The sequence below is a fragment of the Crinia signifera genome, chromosome 2 (genome assembly GCF_055691185.1).
Source record: "Crinia signifera chromosome 2, ASM5569118v1, whole genome shotgun sequence".
In the NCBI taxonomy this organism is placed as follows: domain Eukaryota; kingdom Metazoa; phylum Chordata; class Amphibia; order Anura; family Myobatrachidae; genus Crinia; species Crinia signifera.
Genome location: NC_139218.1, coordinates 97996636 through 98017131, shown reverse-complemented (window position 1 = coordinate 98017131; position 20496 = coordinate 97996636). Strand labels below are relative to the sequence as shown.

General features: G+C 41.8%; 1 protein-coding gene across 7 annotated transcripts in view; it reads left to right on the top strand.

The window, feature by feature from the left end:
- MID1 (midline 1) overlaps positions 1-20496 on the top strand; it is a 352642-nt gene that overhangs the window by 221107 nt on the left and 111039 nt on the right. Inside the window, exon 1 of one of the 7 annotated variants that reach the window (XM_083172595.1) lies at positions 18967-19137. The exons of the other annotated variants lie outside the window; for them this stretch is intronic. The gene's annotated coding sequence lies outside the window, so the exon portion shown is untranslated. Of the gene's footprint in view, positions 1-18966; positions 19138-20496 lie in introns of those variants that run through there. 7 annotated transcript variants of the gene reach the window in all.

Below are 20496 nucleotides of genomic sequence, written 5' to 3'. Positions count from 1 at the left end.
TGGGTGCCTAGAAGCCTGTCTTTTTCTGCCGTATTAGAAATATACTCGCGCCCATCAGCACAAAACGATTGATTTGCTTACAGTCACTCCCTGTAGTGTAGCAAGCATGCGTTAAAGAGAATCCTATGCTAATGTTTTGCATTGGCTAGATAGACTGCCTGCCAGAGTGTACCTGGCATGTTACCTTAAAGCAGGCATGTCCAAACTATGGCACTCCAGCTGTTGGGAAACTACAAGTCTCATCATGGAAAAGAAAAAAGGGGGTTTGTGCGCAATCAAATCTATTATGTTGGTACTATATAAAACAATCTATTATGATCAATTGGGTATCATGTAGATTTATTAATCTCATATGATGAGATATAGGTAGATTAAGTAGTGCTCCACAAAACCCTTTTTCTTTTCCAATATCTTAATTGGGGACTGACCATCCTCTTGTGGGAGCAGCTGGCACAACCATCCACCCCCTAAGCGCCTGTATTGTCACTTCGGTGATTTTTTCTTTTTCTCTACAAGTCCCATCATGCCTTGCCACAGTTTTGCTATTAGGTAAAGCTAAAACTATGGAAAGGCATGCTGGGATGTGTAGTTTCACAACAGCTGGAGGGCCACAGTTTGGACATGCCTGCCTTATAGGACCTGTCTTTTTTTGTAGCTTCTCAATTTACATTGTAGGTGTTTAGTGTATTTAGTTCAGGAAAGAAAACATAACTCCACACTCTCTAAGAATTTATTGTAGTGTGTATTTTTGTGTGTGTGTATGTGTGTGTGGGTTTTTTTGCACATAGTTTCAGTGTTGTGTGCCTGTTGAACTGCTGCAGGTAATTTGCATTGTGTTGATGTTCATATGGTGAATTTTTAGTAATTGTCTCTTCAAAAACATTCTGCTGAAAAACTGGATCACTCAGCGTTTAAATATTTCAGGAATCTGCAATGTGCATTAGGATTCTTATGAAAACAGGACGTTTTGGGTGAATAATAATACATTATATTTCCACATGCCATAAGAGTAACACAAATTCACAGACCTTTATCCTCTGCTAACAAATATCAGGAAATTTCAATATTGTCTTTCATAGTATATTTAAATTTCACATATGACTTCAAAGATGTCTTATCCTACAGCCATATTACAGTACTTCTTGTTACATTATTCTTGTTCATCTTTACACTGTCTTGTTCACCATGATTTTTAAGGTACTCTAGAGGCCTCCTGTAAGCCACAGATGTCAGAACATTTCTTACCTATTTTTCCTGTTTTTCATGTGATTTTAAAATTAGAAATCAAAAATGCCCAACAGGCCAAATGCTTTTGTGCGAGGGTCTCGCTACTTTAAATGCTGTTTACCATGAGTCCGTAGTGCCTCACTTAAGGCCCATACACACTGGGCAATTTTGAGCTGAATGCAGCTCCCTTTTACCATTTGAGGCTTTCAGCTCAAAAGCCATCCAAAAGCCATCCATTGTGTATGGCTCAGCGTTGAGCGCTGCTGCGCGCTCCCACATCATTGCCAGCACTCATCTGCTGGTATTACCAGCAGATGAGCAACGGATTGCACGGCTTTCCAGAGCGGCCTGCTATGGAAAGTCGTCCACCTTTGTGAAAATCGATTGGACGGGCTAAAATCTCTCAGTGTGTATGCACTGAGCGTTTTTCAGCCCAATGATTTGCTGCATCATTATTTATTTATTACTAACAGTTTCTTATATAGCGCACACATATTCCGCAGCGCTTTACAGATTATAGTTGAACATTCACACCAGTCACTCTTCATACAAATGCCCTGTGCGTATGCACTTTTATCCTTCCTGTTTTTAATACAGAGACATTGGGGCAATCAGAAATAAACAATTCAACAACTCAATAGAGACATAGCTAATCCACTGTAGTCAATATACCATAGTCCTGGGAATGCAGTAAAATGTAATATGTATAATAAGTAAGCACTTGATGACGATCCTGTGTGTGTGTGTGTGTGTATATATATATATATATATAATACACCACACCAATGCACTACAATTACTTAATTGTAGGTTATTGAATAAATGCAGAGTACAGTGCCATTTAAGTCAGTGGTAGAAACTGTTCATTATGCTAATGCCCCAAGCTAACAAGAGGAGGAGTCAGCCTTGTGTTGTGACTAACCACTTTGATTAGCAGGAGGGCAAATCTAGTTTCTTTATAGGCAAACAAAGCACCCATGCAGGGCCATCTTAACGTATTGGCTTACTGGGCAGCTGCCCAGAAAACATTCTCTACCGGCCTGCAGCCAAACATTTAATGGCTGTAAGCATGCTAATTGCAGATGGAGAGACACCTTGGGAAATTATGGGTTAAAAAAAAAAAAAAAACTTAAATAGGGGCCTTGCTTTGCCTAGGGCCCACAATGTTGTTAAGACGGCCCTGCACCCATGTTCATGACATGACCCTGGACAGCAGTTCCTTCTACATAGTTAGTATTTAGTGCTGTATCGCTATGGGATCTTATAGGTCAGATAACCTGAGAGGATAATTTATTGTGCTATCAGATGACTTTCTCAACCCCTCTGTGCATAAATGAATCACTTCAGTCACTCGCAGAGGTGTAGTGTGTATGGTGGTGCAAATGGAGCTCATGCTCTGGGAGCCAAGGTGAGTAATACCATTTTCAGACATAATTACCTGGCTCAGACCTGGTACAAAGAGCATGGGTTACCCCTTTCACCCATGGTTGACCCAAGTTGTCACCCTTCACAACGCGCCAGGGTTTCCAGTGACCCATTCAGTTGGTGCTTTAAATGATCTCATCCCAAAACGCTACTGTTCTAAGCCAACAGAGTAAATGGGGAATCGTACCAGCCCTAGTAGCACCCAAGTAGCACCCAATCAGAAACCGATGACTTCCCGCCATACCCCAGTGTGCCAATTTCAGATATGGTTGGAGTTAATATAACTAATCTGTACTCTACAGCACAGTGCGCATCTCCAGCCACATCTGTATTGGTCTCAGTGACCGTCCTGGGGCACCCATGGTTGTGTGCTGCGCGCTTTGTAGCAATCGACTCCCTTTGCAACAGTGGTATCTACATACAGCGCGGACAACGTATGTTCTGTAGGGGTTTGTAAGACTTTAGCAAACAATTGATCAGCTGCGCAAAACATTGGCGCAGCTTCATACTCCAGAGATTATGAAAAAGACTGAGTTGTAACATTCTAGAAAAGTAAGACAAAAATATTGTGAATCTTACTTAAGTTCATGGGATTGCCGCTATACACAAAGCCTTCAGTTATTTCAGGAAGATTATTGAGCTCAGTAAATGCAAAGCCTTTGATATATAATGCCTAATAGTGCCTACACTTGCTGTTTTAAAGTACCATGTGTCAAACAGATCCAAGTCACTTTCTGGAAGATTAAAGCCTCCTGGTCTGGACTATATTGCAGCATTCGGCTAACCGCTTGATCGCCAAAGCATATTTTCTAAACAGCTTCACTGAATTCTTAATTGTTACACAATTTCGTCCATGCAGGGATTTTTTTCTTTTGGGAAAAATTCATATTGAATTGTGATGAAGTACAGGATAATATTAGTTTAAGTTGCAGGGAAACATTCAACGTAGTGTACAGTGGTGAAACAATTTAATGTGTTTATGTATTTAGCAGCTGTCGTCAAGCAAGCATTATGTATTACAGTGTATTTATTTTGCCTTTCCGAATTTTTTTTTTTCTTCATTTTTTACTCCCACATATAGAGACTCACATTTCCTTATAAAAGTCAAACACTGGTATCCTATAGTTCTCCAGTTCTCGACTGTGTGCCTATTAAATTACTGGATTTGGATAAGGACTAGAAATCTCTAAGTGAATAAATGCATTTTATTCCATAACCAAGCAATTATTTTTCTGCATATTTAGTGGCAGTTACATATACATACATGTCCTCAGTAGTGCTGGTACAGATGTCCCAGTAGTGCCAATTACATATCATGTCCTCAGTAGTGCTGTTACAGATGTCCCAGTAGTGCCAGTTACATATCATGTCCTCAGTAGTGCTGTTACAGATGTCCCAGTAGTGCCAGTTACATATCATGTCCTCAGTAGGGCTGGTACAGATGTCCCAGTAGTGCCAGTTACATATCATGTTCTCAGTAGTGCTGTTACAGATGTCCCAGTAGTGCCAGTTACATATCATGTCCTCAGTAGTGCTGTTACATATGTCCCCAGTGTTGCCAGTTACATAACATGTCCTCAGTAGGGCTGGTACAGATGTCCCAAGTAAGTTTTTCGAATGTATTTTTTTATTTTTTGGTTTGGTTTGGTTTTCTGAATAATTTGGAGAATGGATATTTGGATAAGGGAACCTGTATTTACCTAATTCTATATTTGCTTGAGAAAGGTTGCATGTTTTGCCAGAGCAATTCCCCAACCATATCACGCAGCAGAATAATTGAACCAGTTTAGTTGGAGATGTTAGAAGCTGTGTCATATGTATTTCCTGTTACTGTGCACTTTGGGGGTTATTTTGGTTCACTCCTTCTGGCAAAATCCTTCATAGATGGACAGAAACATGTGCACTGCAGGGGGGCCGATGTAAAATGTGCCTAGAGAATTAGATTTGGGTGAGTTATTTTGTTTCTGAGCAGGGAAAATACTGACTGCTTTATTTTTACACGAGAATATAGATATCTCTTTGAAGTAAAACCCCACCCAAATCTAACACTTTCTGCACAAGTAACATCTACCCCACCTGCAGTGCACATGGTTTTGTCCATCTAAGAAGGCATTTGCCAGAAGGAGTGAACCAAAATAACCCCCTTTATGTATTTGCTGCAGTTACCGGTTCCCTGCATGTAAGGGAAGGGAACTGAATGACCTGCTGCTATGCAGACATTATTAAGCAGACTGGGTGCCAAACTGGTTTTGCAAGTTATGGCACTGACGTTTCCTACAACTTTAGCCATAAATTGCGACAACTTCAGCTGTCGCTGCTGGGCACACAGTGTACAGTAACGGTAGGGTTACCACCTAGTCCCTTTAATTCCGGACACATATTAATTATACAGGTTCTGTGGCTTGCTGACTTCAAGACTCCACTTCACCTGATTTTAAACTGCCACAGAACCTGTGTAATTAACATGTGTCCAGAATTAAAGGGACTAGGTGGTAACCCTAAGTAACGGCTGTCAGAATATGCAGATTGTGCTTCCAAAAATAAGGACCTTTTCTCCTTCTTATTTCAATGAGGCGCAGGTGCTGCTATTTCTACACTGACTTTGAAGTAAAACCCCACCCAAATCTAATTCTCTGTACATTACAGAGATTACACATCTCTGTTACATCTGCCCCACCTGCAGTGCATATTTATTTGCCCATTTTGAGAACAAATATGTACTTCGATCACATCTGCATAAGGGCCATAGGCCGTAAATACCCTGCTTCAATTCTTTATGATGATCAAATCAGGGCATGCAACAAGGATTTTCATACACATTAATAACAATATCCGCTTTTGTCCCATAAATTCAGTGACATGCAAATTTGCAGGTGCAGTGTGGACTCAAGAAGCAAAAGCGGAACTTGAAGATAGTGTTGTTGAAACTTTACACCTCTGAGAAATTATTTATGCAGAATTTACAGCAGATTCATTCATACGTATTTACAGTATTAGGGCGGGATGTATTAAAATACATCGCCGCCCTTCGCGCCCCCCCCCCCGCCGCGATGCTGCCGCATATGTACTAACATATGCGGCTGGCATCGCGATGCAGTGACGGAGGCCCCCCGCGATACCTGTACTGTGGTCTGCGGGGGGTCTCCGTCACCTCCCAGCCGGCTTCTGCTATTTCACGCCGGGGACAGCTAAGCAAGCTGTCCCCGGCGCTTCCTCCTCCCCCTGCAGCCGGAAAGGACATCCGGCTGCGTTGCTAGGGGGAGGAAGGGCTTACCTTCCGGGGTCCAGGAGGACCTGCAAGAAGGTAAGCCCAAGGGAGGGGGGAAAGGGGGGGTCGTCGAGGCGGCGGGGTTGCGGCGACGCGGCGGGCGGCGAAAAGAAGCCCATAGGCTTCTATAGGGTATCGCCACCCAAAGGTGGCGATACCCTGCCCTGCGATACGGGTTTTAGTACATAGGAAAATGCGGTAAAACGGGGGTTTTACCGCATTTTCCCTTTAGTACATCTCGTCCTCAGTGGCCTTGTATAAAGGAGGCAGTTAAGGCAAAGTTGGCACACACGGCAGTCAGATTTAAGTTGTCCATGTCTGTGTTATGTCCATGAGGAATACCACCTTACTGCACAACGATGGTACTCCCCAATGTGAAGTTGCACATGCTAATTTAAAAATGGATGTCAAATAAACAGCATCTGTCTCTATTGGCTAGACATCATAGCTAGGATGGAAAAATAATAAGTTATGGCAAACAAACCATGGGACCACTTAATTAGAAAGCCAGAGTTCTTGGCAGCATTCAAAGTATCAGTTGTTTATAAGCTGTGAAATGTGTTTCCTCAAAAGAATTTAAAATGCCGAAATGCTGACAGAATCTGTCTCCTGTAGCAAGTCTGCAACCTCCCACTTAATCTGTTGTGCTGAGTGAACCACAACTCTTTTCTTCACCTTTTGGTCTTGACTGACATGTCATTTCTTATATTGAGAATTATAAATATATGTATATATATTTTTAAGCTACTTTACCAACTTAGGGGTATATACAATTGATGCTGGATCCATACCGATGTTCTTTTGCCATAATGGATCCGGCATCCATTATTCAATCAGCGGCCAAATCTGGATGTCGGATTTGGCCTCTGATTGATGCTCACCCGGCCAGAGAAGGGGCCCGGTGAGCACAGCGACGGGTGGCGGTGGGAGGCTGGACGGGCCGGACGAACTACTCTCACCCGGGCCGGTGTGAGATTGAGATTGCTGGAAACATGACCAAAATCTTTCAGTTTCCTGCTATTCCATCAATCCACCTGTTTTTTACAGGTTTGGAACATTTCAACCTGCCGAAAGAAAACAGCCAGCACTGAATAGGTTGGAACCTCTTCCGATATATTCATATCAAAACTGCTATCTTTTCGGCAATAGTTTTGGTCGCAGTGTGTGACTGCTGCTTCTACAACAACCTACTGCACAGCATACTGTATGTATTATAGTACGCACTCGTTATATGTATTATAGTACTTGCTTATTAGTCATTCTACTGCCAGTCTAATCCACAGGCACAGTGGCATGCCATATATCATATGCGGCCCTTTTGTATAAGATATATATATTGCATGTGATTCCAGCCAAGCCTGCCCGGATACGATCCAAATGTTCGCTTCTGCAACCTGTGCGACGCGCATGGGCTCCGGTGCGATGTGCATGGGCTTCGGTGCGATGTGCATGGGCTCCGGTGCAATGTGCATGGGCTCCGGTGCAATGTGCATGGGCTCCGGTACGATGTGCATGGAACCGTGCATCGCATTGGACCTGCTCTCAATCACACGCGATTTGGATGATTTTCATGCGATTGATCTGCCGCGATTTCATAAATGGAGCCACAATTGCATGTAAATCACCTTCGGACGCCCGTGTACTATATTACTCCTGTACAAGACATGATCCAGTCAGGTGTGTTCCAAGCAGTCATAAAGCTTTTTGCAAATAACAATTTCTGATGCCAATAGCTCTGTTTTTTACATTTTAATTCTATTTCCTTCCTGCATATTTTTCCCGTGAACACACCTAACATCCAGCCTTGGGATCTCTTGTATAGTGTTACCTGTGGCACAGCCACAGATTTCCCATGAAAAGTTTTTTGTTTTGTCTGAATGCCATTTGTCTGCCTATCGACTTACCAGTTTATGCCCTGAATGAGAAAGTAACATTCCTACGTCTAGAGCAACTGGCAGTGCAAGGGAAGCTGAAGCATATATTGGGCCTGTGCCAAAACAGTTCATGCTTGCTCAGACATGCCTGAGATGCCTGCGTGTGTGTGTGTGTGTGCGTGTGTGTGTGTGTGTGTGTGTGCGTGTGTTTGCCTCTGAATATCTTACCTGCACTTACCATATGCTATAGCCACTGCTTAAAATACCGTTCGTGCATTGTATGTAGGTTGTATAACATTAGAAATATTCTAGAAATGGTGCCTCTTTTTGGAGGTGACAGAAATGACATGCCTCAAGGATGTGTACTTTTTTTTTTCTTAAACGGAGGCTGTGAAAACTTTTTGGAAATTGCAATAATCCTCTGTGTAGACACAGATTAATGTACTATGCTGCAGGCCAAACAAACAGTTTACAACCCTGGCAGCTAGTAAGACAGCTGCATCTTTTAAAGTAAGAATGAGGGTTCTCCATTCACTATAAACAAGTAACATTGTCACACGGCAATGAGGGTGCATTCCCACTCCCAGACTACAAAGTCAAGTGTGATTCGGTATTTATTTCCTATTCCATAAATAAAATAGCAATGCAGTTGTTTTCTTGGAGCATATCAACCTGTGCCTAGTGTATGTTCCCTAGGAGATTGCAAGTGCGTGACCACATTTGCATCACTTCACACACTACATTTTTATCCAGGCTTGCCTACCCTCCCGGAATGGCCGGGAGCCTCCCGGAAATCGGGTCCTTCTCCCGGCCCCCCGGGAAGGTGGGCAAGTCTCCCGCATTCTGGGATTTGCCCCGCTCCATCCTTGCCCGCTGGTTAAAATTACATGAAATCGCTGGTACGCGGGGAGTGGGCGGGGCTTAAATGACGCGATCGCGTCATTTCGCGGCATTTAAGTCACGCCCCCTCCCTCTCGGCCCGCGAATCACGGAGGTTTTCGTCATGGGGGGGCGGGGCCAAGTGATGTCAGCCTTGCTCCCGCCCCCCTGATGTGTTGCCTCTCCGGGCTTCTCCCGGAAAGGTGAAGATAAAAGTAGGCAAGTATGTTTTTATCCAATCAAATCATCATGAAATGTGTGTGGTCTCGGGGACTCCAGCCCCCCACACCTACCCCACCAGAGATTATTTAGAGCATCTCTGCTGATCTAGTAGTTGGGGTTTGGATTTCATATTTTAAGTTTTGTGGACATATCCTTTAAATATCCTTTAAAAAGCATGGAGCACCTAAATCTAAAGTGATTTCTCTTTTATGTGCAACACAAATACAATAGGTGTTCTGGCATTAATGTGTGACTGCTAGAAACTGATGCTTGTAACCTTCGGTATAGAGTTGCCAATCGCGGGATCCCAGGATTTAGCTAAAAAAAATAGCTGGGTTTTTAATACTGGAATTGTAGCCAATAGTTTTCGGTACCAAAATGTGCATTTGAATTTTTTTAGCAGCGCTAAGCATGAGCAGACCTTGGCTCAGGCTGCCCGTCAACTAGGCTGTGCGGCATGATGTTAGAGGTAACGCTGCACAGCCAGGCACCTGCCTGACCCTTCTGTTAAACCCAGGTATCCTTATATTGATGGAAAGGTCTGGGATAGGCTTCCCTACTACGGTACCACTGTGACAGACCATGAGCAGACCGCTAATAGCGGCAAAGGAAAGATCCAGTGACTTCTAATATTTGAAGCATGTCTGTTTCTGAGCTGTCGGCTACATTAAACATTGCTCGGCGGGCATGTGTTCCCCGCATGTAATGTCTCAATGTAATCTATGTAATGCCCCACCCCCCTTCATCCCTGCTTGATGCTGCACTGTAAATCCACAAAAAATTCCTAGTGTGCGCAAGCACACATGGCCAATAAAGTTGATTCTATTCTATTCTATTTAATCATGATCCATTTAGAAACACTTTTAGTTTTGTGGTAAAAGTTACCTCAGTACAAAAACCTAGATAATTTTTCTGAGCTGTCCTCAAATTATTCTTCACTTTATTAATCAAGCGTTTTATAAACAGCAGAAGGTTAGGTTTTAGCAGCTAAAGTTCTAAATATCTGTGCTTGCATCTGTTTTACAATGGCATGCTGCAGCTTCTCTGCTTAAAGAGACGACAGTATTTACTTCTTGGCGAGTTCATTGGGATAGCATGAAATGATGCTAAATGTTTTTATACGGTTCCAACAAGCTCCTATATAGATTCTTTAATTTTTAAACAAATGTGTCTTACAGAAGCCACTTTCAGAAAATTTATATCTGGGTACTTCTAGAATGCATCATGCAACCAACCATATTCACAATGGCGTCACTAATATCCATTTCACACTGACAAATATTTCCCGGGTTATTGCACATGAACGCACCACAATCCGGGAAACTGGTCAGTGTGAAAGGGTCCCGGAAGATTGTCCCGGGTTCAACGTTCTGGGATTTCATCCCTGGTCCAGGGGCAGTGTGAACGGGTATCCTGGGTCGACGTGACCTGGGTCCCGCACAATGCACTGTAAAGGCGCCGCCCAGCACCGCCTCGGCCCTGCCTCCCAACTGCATCACCCGTCCTGCTTTATGCCGGGTCAGGCGGCTAGTGTCGCTTGCAAGTCAGGTCGCAGCTGGGATTTTGTACCTGGCTTGCAAGCACTTTCCAGTGTGAAAGGGGTGCCATAGCGTTGTATTCATTATTCTCACATCAAATGGAACATACTGGTATAATGTTAAACACATTTTTTATTATTGTTTTAGATATTAGTGTTCCGTAAATTATCTAGACAGATAATGTAATATTAGGGAAGGGTAGATATGTGTGCAATTGTGTATTTTTACCATTTCCCTGTGAGCAGAGTTCTGTAATACATCATGTAGCTTTAATAAGGAAAGGCGGGGACACTACTTCCAAAGAGGCTAATTAACAGTAAATTGACTTGGAAGGAAACATCTTATTAGTGTCAATGGGATTACGTAGTCTGTTTAGGGTTCCAAACAGGAAATGTAGAATAAATCTGCCCGAGACCTTTAAAGAATTTCTTAATGGGTGTGATTTCTCCCACCTTTTCCTTCCTTTATTATAGTGTCAAAAAAAGCAATTAAATGAACTCAAAATATAGCCCGTTCCAGTGTGTAACATATGCTGGTGCCAGTTACACGGCTGTCAGCCGGAGCATTTTCAAGTAGGGCGCCTACAACTTATCTTTGAGTATATTTACTCCTTCAAGAGCTAGCCATGGCCTAATCACAGATTCAGTGATCTGCATATAACTATGGCACTGGCAGGTTTTGGTCTTGTTTCTCTAGAACTACACCCTGATGTTTGGCTGGAAACATTAAAGCTTAATATGGTACCAAACTTTGGTAATTTTACTGCGCACATCTATGGGGTGCTCAAGAATGTGATGCTACTAGACAGAGGTGTTTTCATCCAACGGTTCCATTGCCATCACTCTGAAATTGATTTCTGCCTATGACCGGAGGGGTATGGGTCATAGGGTGGACAGTAACAAGCTCGACAGTCAATAGGTTGGACTCTATTGGTCTACAGGCCATAGGATTGACACCTGCAAATTGTCAACATACCTTCTGTCGACATGGTCAAATGGTCTACACAAGCAATAGGTCAACATGAAAAAGTTTGACATGTGGTTTTCACTTTTTTGGTGACTATGTCGACATAGGTTGCCATGGATACCGTATAAGTGCATTGCATCCTGTTGTATGGATCGCTTCGCTCACCATGCTTTTGGCACACTCATATACTCTAACTCTATGTCCACTTGGAAAGTATAAAAAACATTTTTTTTTAAAGCAAAAAACTCATGTCGACCATTTCCATGTCAACCTATTGCTTGTGTTGACTTTTTTTAACCATGATGACCTTATTCATGTATCCCCTACATCCCTATAGATTGTAAGCTTGCAGCAGGGCCCTCCTACCTCCAACTGTCTGTTGTTACCCAGTTTGTTCTATTACTGTCTACAATTGTAAAGCGCAATAGAATCTGCTGCGCTATATTTATTTATTAACAATTTCTTATATAGCGCACACATATTCCGCAGCACTTTACAGAGTATAGTTGAACAGTCACATCAGTCCCTGCCCCAGAGTTTACAATCTATGTTCCCTACATGTACACACAGACACTCTAGGGTTAATTTGTTGGGAGCCAATGAGCCTACCAGTATATTTTTGGATTGTGGGAGGAAACCGGAGTATCCGGAGGAAACCCACGCAAGTACAGGGAGAATATACAAACTCCGCACAGTTACGGCCATGGTGGGAATCGAGCCCATGACCTCAGTGCTGTGAGGCAGCAATGCTAACCATTACACCATCCGTACTGTCCCGTACTGCTATATAAGAAACTGTAAATAAATCAAATAAATATGGCCAGTTGACCAATTGTGGAAGACATATGTATTACGGTCGACCTGCTGACCACATCCTGACCACAGTCCTGTCTATTGGATATAAAAAAATGTGAAACGTGCTTTAAAATTCATACTCCTGTTGCTTTGGACGCACTAGACAGGATTCCATTTATTGAAGTGGTCAATGTGTGAACGTTGTTGCATAGCGAGATACACATGTAACACATGTGCAATATAAATTCATCTTAATACAAACGCAGTATTGCATTTTGTAGCATGATTCTTCTGGAAAATACTGTTGCCTCCTGATGAGTGTAGAGCAACAGACCATGGGCAGCTATATAATGGTCTGTGAGTACAAACCTGAGTAGCCCTAATAGTGCCAGTCATGAACCGTAAGGTCTGGTGTGGCCTCTGCCAAGTTTCAATTGAAAGATGTGTTAAGTGTTTTCCCTGCTTCTCCAGCTCTGTGCCTTTTCAGAAGCTGAACTACAACTCAACTGGCACTAGTAGATGGGGAGGATGGGCTGCCATTAATGACCAGCCGGCGAGTGACATGCTGCTTTGCTTTAATAGAAATGTTTCCTACATGTAACAGCTCTGGATTTTTTGTTTATTTTTGCTGCAATATAACCCCTGCTAAGAGGACACAGTTTTATTGCTTCCTGTCCTTTACGGCCATTATTGCAAGGAAATGTATTTTAATGTTTATTTTTATAACTAATTTTATAGACATCCATCTCCTAATTAATTTAATGTGTATTCTTTTTTTGTCAAAGGTAAATGTGAGCATTTTTTTTTTTGCGGATACTCTGTCCTGGATTAGCCTGGTGATGTCAGACGCTCCCATGGGCTGCATTTTCCTCACATAGGGTTTGTGCCTCTCTCTAAGGGCCAGATGTATCAAGCGCCAAAAAGTGATAAAATGGAGAGTGATAACCAGCCAGCCAATCAGCTCCTTCCTGCTATGTCACAGGCTGGGTTTGAAAAATAACAGGCAGGAGCTGATTGGCTGGCTGTTTATCACTCTCCACTGTATCACTTTTTGAAGCTTGATACATCTGGCCCTTAGAGAGAGGCACCAGTGAGTAGTGTCAGGGAGTGGATGATGGAGCCTGATATTCCTCTGTCATATGACAGCACATTCCTCTGTCATATGACAGCACTTAATATAAAATGCTGGATGCAGCTATAATGCTTTTGTGGAACGCCATTTTTCACCTTCTAGTAACAATACAATGCTATAGTATGAGCAGCAAGTGATTCCATATAATTAATTATCCATCAACATCAATGGTCCTGTATCACCCATTGGCATATTGTTATGGATACTGGGATCGACACGTCAAGCATCATAAAGAGTAAAGTGTCCATAGCAACTCTTGATACATCTCTACCACTGTCTTTAACTGTTACCAAGCAGTGTGTTTATGCACAATGCATGGCAATGGCACAATTTCTTATTCTGTACGGTATACTGTCCCTTTAATTGTCGCCATCTAATGTATAATAAGGTAATTTGTGTGTTTAGGTGTTTCATTCACCCACATTTATTCATGTATTCTCCTTTGCCATACTTCGTGGATACAAGTAAGAGATTGTGGCTAGTCCTAGTGTAATAACTTTCACTAACAAAACATGAAGTAGCTGCAGCGAGCTGTAGGGATAAGCCAGGACTTGTTCTTGGAGGAAGGTTAATCAGCAGGATTGGTTTGGATACAACCTAGCTGCATGTCAACATCTACTGGAGATAAAAACACAGGGAATATTTCTGAATGTCGCCCATCTGCAGCAATGTTTGCTTTTTCTCGATGTGATGAATTCAATTGTTGTTTATTTTAACAGCTGGGAAACTCTTCATATATAGCTAATTGAGTTATTACATGGAACATATATCGTCTATACAGCCTAGATGATGTTTCAATGTAAAGTGATTATTGATGCCTCATTTAACAGTCGGCACTCTCGAATTGATCTTTTTAGGAGTACTCTCTGTAACCGATTCACCAGAGAATATGGCGCAAGACTCCGGGCGAGATATAGATGCTCTGCCATCAGTTGTGTTTCCTGGGACTGAGTACTGCATCCAGAATATTGTATCTATCTTCACTAATTGTGTACTAAGTAGCAGTGTTCTATGTACTTAGGATTAGTACTTTTCTTTGTAAAGTAATTGGTATAAAGTAGCAGATTAAGCATAACGATGTGTGGCGTGGCTAAGTGGCAGACTATGGCTCTCCAAATGGCCCCTTTTTGAGGAGAGCTCTATTTGGACATATCTCTGTGTTACAGTATGCACCTTGGGACTCTGGAAGAGCGATCTCCTGGTTAGTTTGTTATCTGCGTTTTCTCTAAAATACTGTGAGGAAATTATAGTAACCATTTGAGGATTAATGACTGATATTAAAAGCTCCGTCCAAAAACTGTATTCTGTTAGCTAGACCTGCCTGACTAATATGAACGATTGATCCTCAAAATGCCTATCTGTTAAAGCTTAGGCTAACTTGTCAAACCCTCTCTAATGAGAAGACTGCACACATAATATACATAATGTTAGGGCATCACAAAAAGATTAACTGTGTAGCTGCAGTGTGTCACATGACCATTCTAGGGATACCCGGTAGGTACACTGATGATTGTTGTCATTATTGTCATTGATCTGCACCACAATGCTCTTAACACTGCAGGGTAGGGGGGCAGTGGTGCAAGCAGGGGTGGTGGTGGGGGGGAGGTCCTGAGTACCCAGAAACCCCCCATGTTGGACAAGATTATATTGTTAATTTAGTCCTATTGCATTAATCTTTGTTCGGCCATCCAGTTGCAACCACAAACCACCTCTAGATTTATTAATAATCTGTATGCCCTTGGCCCCCAAGTCTGTATACCAAGTGTTTTGACTGTTACATTCTGCAATATCTAGAATGCACTTTAATCAGTTAGCGAAATATCAACATCGATTTCTATTTTGTAAACAAAAACAACCAAGCAATATAAAACTATGCTTTACAATACATAGCACTTGCTGCAATGGATAACCTGTAATTTGTCAATGCAGGATATGTACACCAAATTTAATTAGCCACTTGTGAGGTATTCTGGCACTTATAAAGAAAATATGCCAAAATAACCAATATCACATTCTAACATTTTACTCCTTATAGGTGCTTTAAATGTTGAACAAAGACTAGACCTTATATGCTCAGTTTGTGGTTCATGGAAGCCCCAGGATTACAGAGTAGGTGCATTTGTTAAATAGAAGCAGGAAAGCAAGTGAGCATTTGGAAAGGGAAAAGTTAAGAAATCCTGAATTATATAATGCACTGTAACGAAGTTCAGCAATTTTACAGTGCTGGACCAACTTTAAACCTTACTACTTGCTGCATAAAATATGCAATGCAGCCTTGCCATACACATTGTAAACAAAGGTCATGAATGGTGTAATGGTTAGCATTACTGCCTCACAGCACTGAAGTCATGGGTTCGATTCCCACCATGGCCCTAACTGTGCGGAGTTTGTATATTCTCCCCATACTTGCGTGGATTTTCTCCGAGTACTCCAGTTTCCTCCTGCAATCCAATACATATACTGGTAGGCTAATTGGTTCCCAACAAATTAACCCTAGAATGTCTGTGTGTGCGTGTACATGTGGTAGGGAATATAGAGTGTAAGCTCCACTGGGGCAGGGACTGATGTGAATGTTCAAATATTCTCTGTAAAGCGCTGCGGAATATGTGTGCGCTATATAAGAAACTGTTAATAAATAAATAAATATTTCCCCATAGCTATACCTAGCATTGTCCTTCCAGCCAGGATCCAGTTTTTTAAACTTCCTGATCTCGAAATCTTAAAAAATACATCCTAGCTCCAGCTGCCAAACATTAACTAAGTACACTGTATGTCCCATGAAAGATTAGTCACCATTGTTCAAGCAAGTCAGAAACCATCTCTGTTCACTGAAACCAGGCAAAAGGTCTGTGAAGTGGTGTGTGAACTGTTTAATCAAGTGGGGTTAAAGAAAGAGGCTCATTCAGACATTTGGGGAGCTCTTAGCTATGCCAGCTAGCAGAGCGCAAAGCTCTTGATTTGCATTTTGGAAACATGGGTTTCTGGTCTATCCACTTGAAAAAGGGGCGTGTGCGACCATTACTCTCATGAATTCAAGTTCCTGTAAGGATTGCATTCTTGACCACTTACAGAAAACGTATCCCACAAGGGAGGTTATCCAGCTTTCCAACATTAAACTTCGTTTGGAAAAATAAGCAAGTGCGGTTATAAACATGATTATGCCTGAGGGAAAATGCTGTTCTAATACGGTATGATTTGATTCAGATGCTAGAGTTACTGTATGCTCTTGTAAATATAGCATAAGGGACCAAGTATCAACTCTTGTGCTTTACTGCAGACATCTCCACATAAAGTTCCAGATTTTTCAGCTGATATCTTGCAGATCATTTACTATAGGAAAAAAAAATGTTTTACACAGTGCTGTGCGCTTTGTGATTGTGCGTGTGTGTGTGTGTGATTACTGTAGTGGTGTAGCACCTGTTCAGGTTTGGTCATGGTAGAGTTTTTCTTTTTTAAATAAAACATCCTTTTCAATAATTAACTAAATGTAAATATTTAGCTTTAATGTATTCATTCCTTCCTTTTTTTTTTGTCTATTTAAACAAGCCTGGTTTAATGTGTTACTTCAGATTCACACATACTTACACCCCCACCCCCTTATCTACTTCTCAAATATCCCAAAGTCTGGCTACTTAACTGGTGTCCGATAGGGCAAATTGGCTGAGGTGCCCTCCTCTGGGGTGATACCCCACGATACAATGCTGGGGTGTTAGGCGGCACTCATGCGTCTCCAAGGAATGAAGTAAACTGCAGGTGCAGTTTTAGTGTATAAATACATACACACTATTAGCTGGGCTGGAGGCTTTTTCTCCCATGCGATTACCCAGCCATGTGTTGTGACCTACCTTCCTGCATGAGCAACTCTGTGACATGCCATCCATTCTTGGACATACTGTTTTTCATTGTACCACAGAAAAACAAGCTCTTTTTTTCTGGCTCTGATAGTATGGTACAATAATTACATTGGCTGGCAGTGCCAACACTTTTCCTCAGACATATCGCCCTTCTCATGAAAAGGGCATTGTGCTGTTACATTTGAACCAGACTTTTCTGCTTCATATTCACTGACAGCGTAAGACTTCTCTCGCTGCCTTCATTGTACACAGTTGTATGGGTCCAATATCCTCTTTCATTGAACTAAACTTGTTAATGTGATGCAGGGAGAGAGTTGTCAGCAATGAAAGGTGGACCTGCTAAAATAAGTCATTCAACTTTTGTAAACTTGTCTTGAAGAAGAAACTTTATACAGTATGCGTGAAATCATTGTCTCTTTTTAATTAATTCTACCCATTGTATATTGATAGTGCAGATAGCAAGAGAATAACTGAAAAATATCCCTGTTAATATCACTGCTCTTGTCACTTTATGGGCGTATTCAATATTGATTTGGATTATTCAAATGGACATACGATTTTATGCCTAGGCGAAAAAATTCAGAAATAGCAAAAGACACCTGGTTCGGGAAATAAGCGGACGATTCGTGTGTAGTGCCACGTTGCTGATGAAATTGAGGCCATTTTTGATGCATTTTTTCAACAATCCTTTTCGTTAAAAATAAAAGTAAAAAGGCATTAGCAAAAATGTATTCAGTAGCATAGAAGACAGCTGCAACTGATTAGTTGCTGTCAAATGAATTACTAATACTCCTTTCACACTGCATGCGATGTCAAAGCACCAAAACATATACCCCGGGTCAAGTAACTCAGCAATTCACCAGGTCGCCCTCTGTGTAATGGGTGACTAGGGGTTAGTGTGAATGCGCCAGACCCAGCATTGCGATCTGAATGTTCTCAAATTCCTATTAAAACATTAACTGGTTATTTGCCCATTGAAATTATTTCTTAATAATGGGGGTTATTCTGGTTCACTCCTTCCTGCAAATTCCTTCTTAGATGGACAAAACCATGTGCACTGCAGGGGGGCAGATGTAAAATGTGCAGAGAGAATTAGATTTGGGTGAGTTATTTTGTTTCTGTGCAGGGAATATACTGACTGCTTTATTTTTACACTGCAATATAGATATCACTTTGAAGTAAAACCCCACAAAATCTAATTCTCTCTGCACAAGTTACATCTGCCCCCCCCTGCAGTGCACATGGTTTTGTCCATCTAAGAAGGATTTTGCCAGAAGGAGTGAACCAGAATAACCCCATTATATGAGGTAGTGGACATGCTAGGATTAATAAAGCTGTTAAAATACATGATATATGTGTTGTCCATGTTTCCTTATTTTGCAGCTGCATTGCATTTGTTACATTAGCAGTTACGGCATTTTATTGCTGTGGGATTTGTTTTATTAGCTGTGTATGTGGACATCGGTAGGTCCTGCATTGCTTAACATGTAAAGTATTCTGCCAGTGGCAGGTCAGCTTCCTGCTACATTCATGGGAACTAATGAGTTTCATTCAGCTGTGGATTAATTACAGAGAAAGCTGAGCTTATCCTGCTTTCCACATCTCCATTACCAGTTCTTGCCCCTAAACAGGTTAGAGATGCTGTAGTGAAAGAAGCTTATCCTGTGCTGCCTTTCTTTCAGTTTGAGCGTAAAGTCTCTGTAGCTGGAGCAGGAGCGAGGCTGCTAGGAGAACTTTTGGCGGAGGTGATTGGGTGGAGCTGGCTTTCCTGGCATTGTAACACAGATTTTCCTGTTGTGATCCAATGTCAGCCGTCTCACATTAACTACCCCAGCTCAGCGAAAGGATTTGTAGTGTCTCAGTAGAGGCTACCATCAGGACCCCTGACCTGTCAGCCCTTGGTTGGCTCCCTTCTTGCACAATGCTACAGTTAAAAGAAGCATGGCGAGGTCCACCGGTGAGTATTCAGACTTGATTTGTAGACATGAAAAGGCTTTCTCAGGTAACAGATGCTGTGTCACTTAAAGCATGAGTGATCTAATGCTCTACTATAATTACACATATTCTCTTTGATTTGGAAGGTTAGGTTCTTGTCAGGTTGATTTAAATTACAGCACAGTGCTTGGCAGGTTGAGGAGGAGACTGTGGCAGGTGTCTGAATGCTGTACAGCCAGGCGAGGTTTGGCATGCAAGTAGATGGGAATGTCACATTTATTTTGTTTTGCTATTGCATTTCTGTATAGATTAACATTGACGTTGCACTTTTTACTGTGGACAGTGTAGAGATGTTTTACTATTGTGCATGTGGCAAATGTTCTGCAAAGGCTACTTTTAAGAGGGTTTCTTCTGATAGTAAGTGACAGGTATCCAGCATTCGAGCGAGGTAACGTTGAAAAGTAGTGTCATCGCTTTACCGGGAGTTCCTTAGTTTTACACTGCATATTTGGATGGCCTGGTGCCTTATCTGAGAGACATGTACTAAGACAGCATAGCCAGAGATGGACATCTATGACCACAACACATCGGCTAAATCATAAGCTTACTCTTGCTTACAGCTAATCATGTGTGTGTGTATGTGTGTACATATTTACATATTTACATGTATAATTACATATACGTATATAAAGAAATGTAAATATATATATTGTGTTTTATTGTAACATGTCTTATTATTTTTAAATATTCACTACCATTGAATAAGTGCATAACATTTAAGGGACATATTTTTCATTTTCGAGATGAGAAAACCAAATGATTGCATTAAAAAAATGTGATTTAAACTTCTAGGGTGGGGACTGGCATGGGTGCTGATCACTAGTGTAAGCAGCCTATAGCAGTGTAGGGGGGGTGTGGTGCTGTTGGTTGTGCATTTATGGGGCTGGTGATGCAGGCCAAATCCTCTTTGTTCCAGGCTTCATTGAAGCTTGTTAGAGATATGTGTTAGTTGTGTTGCGGATGGAAAGAATGTCAGGTCGCTGGATGAGTGCAATTGTTTTTTGTGGTATTCTTCGTTTTGTTGACAGGTGTTGGACTGTACCACTCTAATGGGGGGAGTGTGTGTGTGTGTGTGTGTGTGGTGGTGGGGGGGGGGGGAACCAGTGTCATCACCCAGACGACTGGGAAGTCAAGGTGTTGCTTATAATGTTTTTGTTGAGTGTTTGTGCACTCTAGGTTCTATCTGTCTGCAATGCCTGTTGTTGGTAGTGTCTTTGCAACCATACATATTTAAATAATAGTTGCATTCAATAAATAGCTAACTGTTTCTCTGCCAAATCTATGTCTCAGTGTCTTTATTTACTGTAAAGTTTTTGGTTAA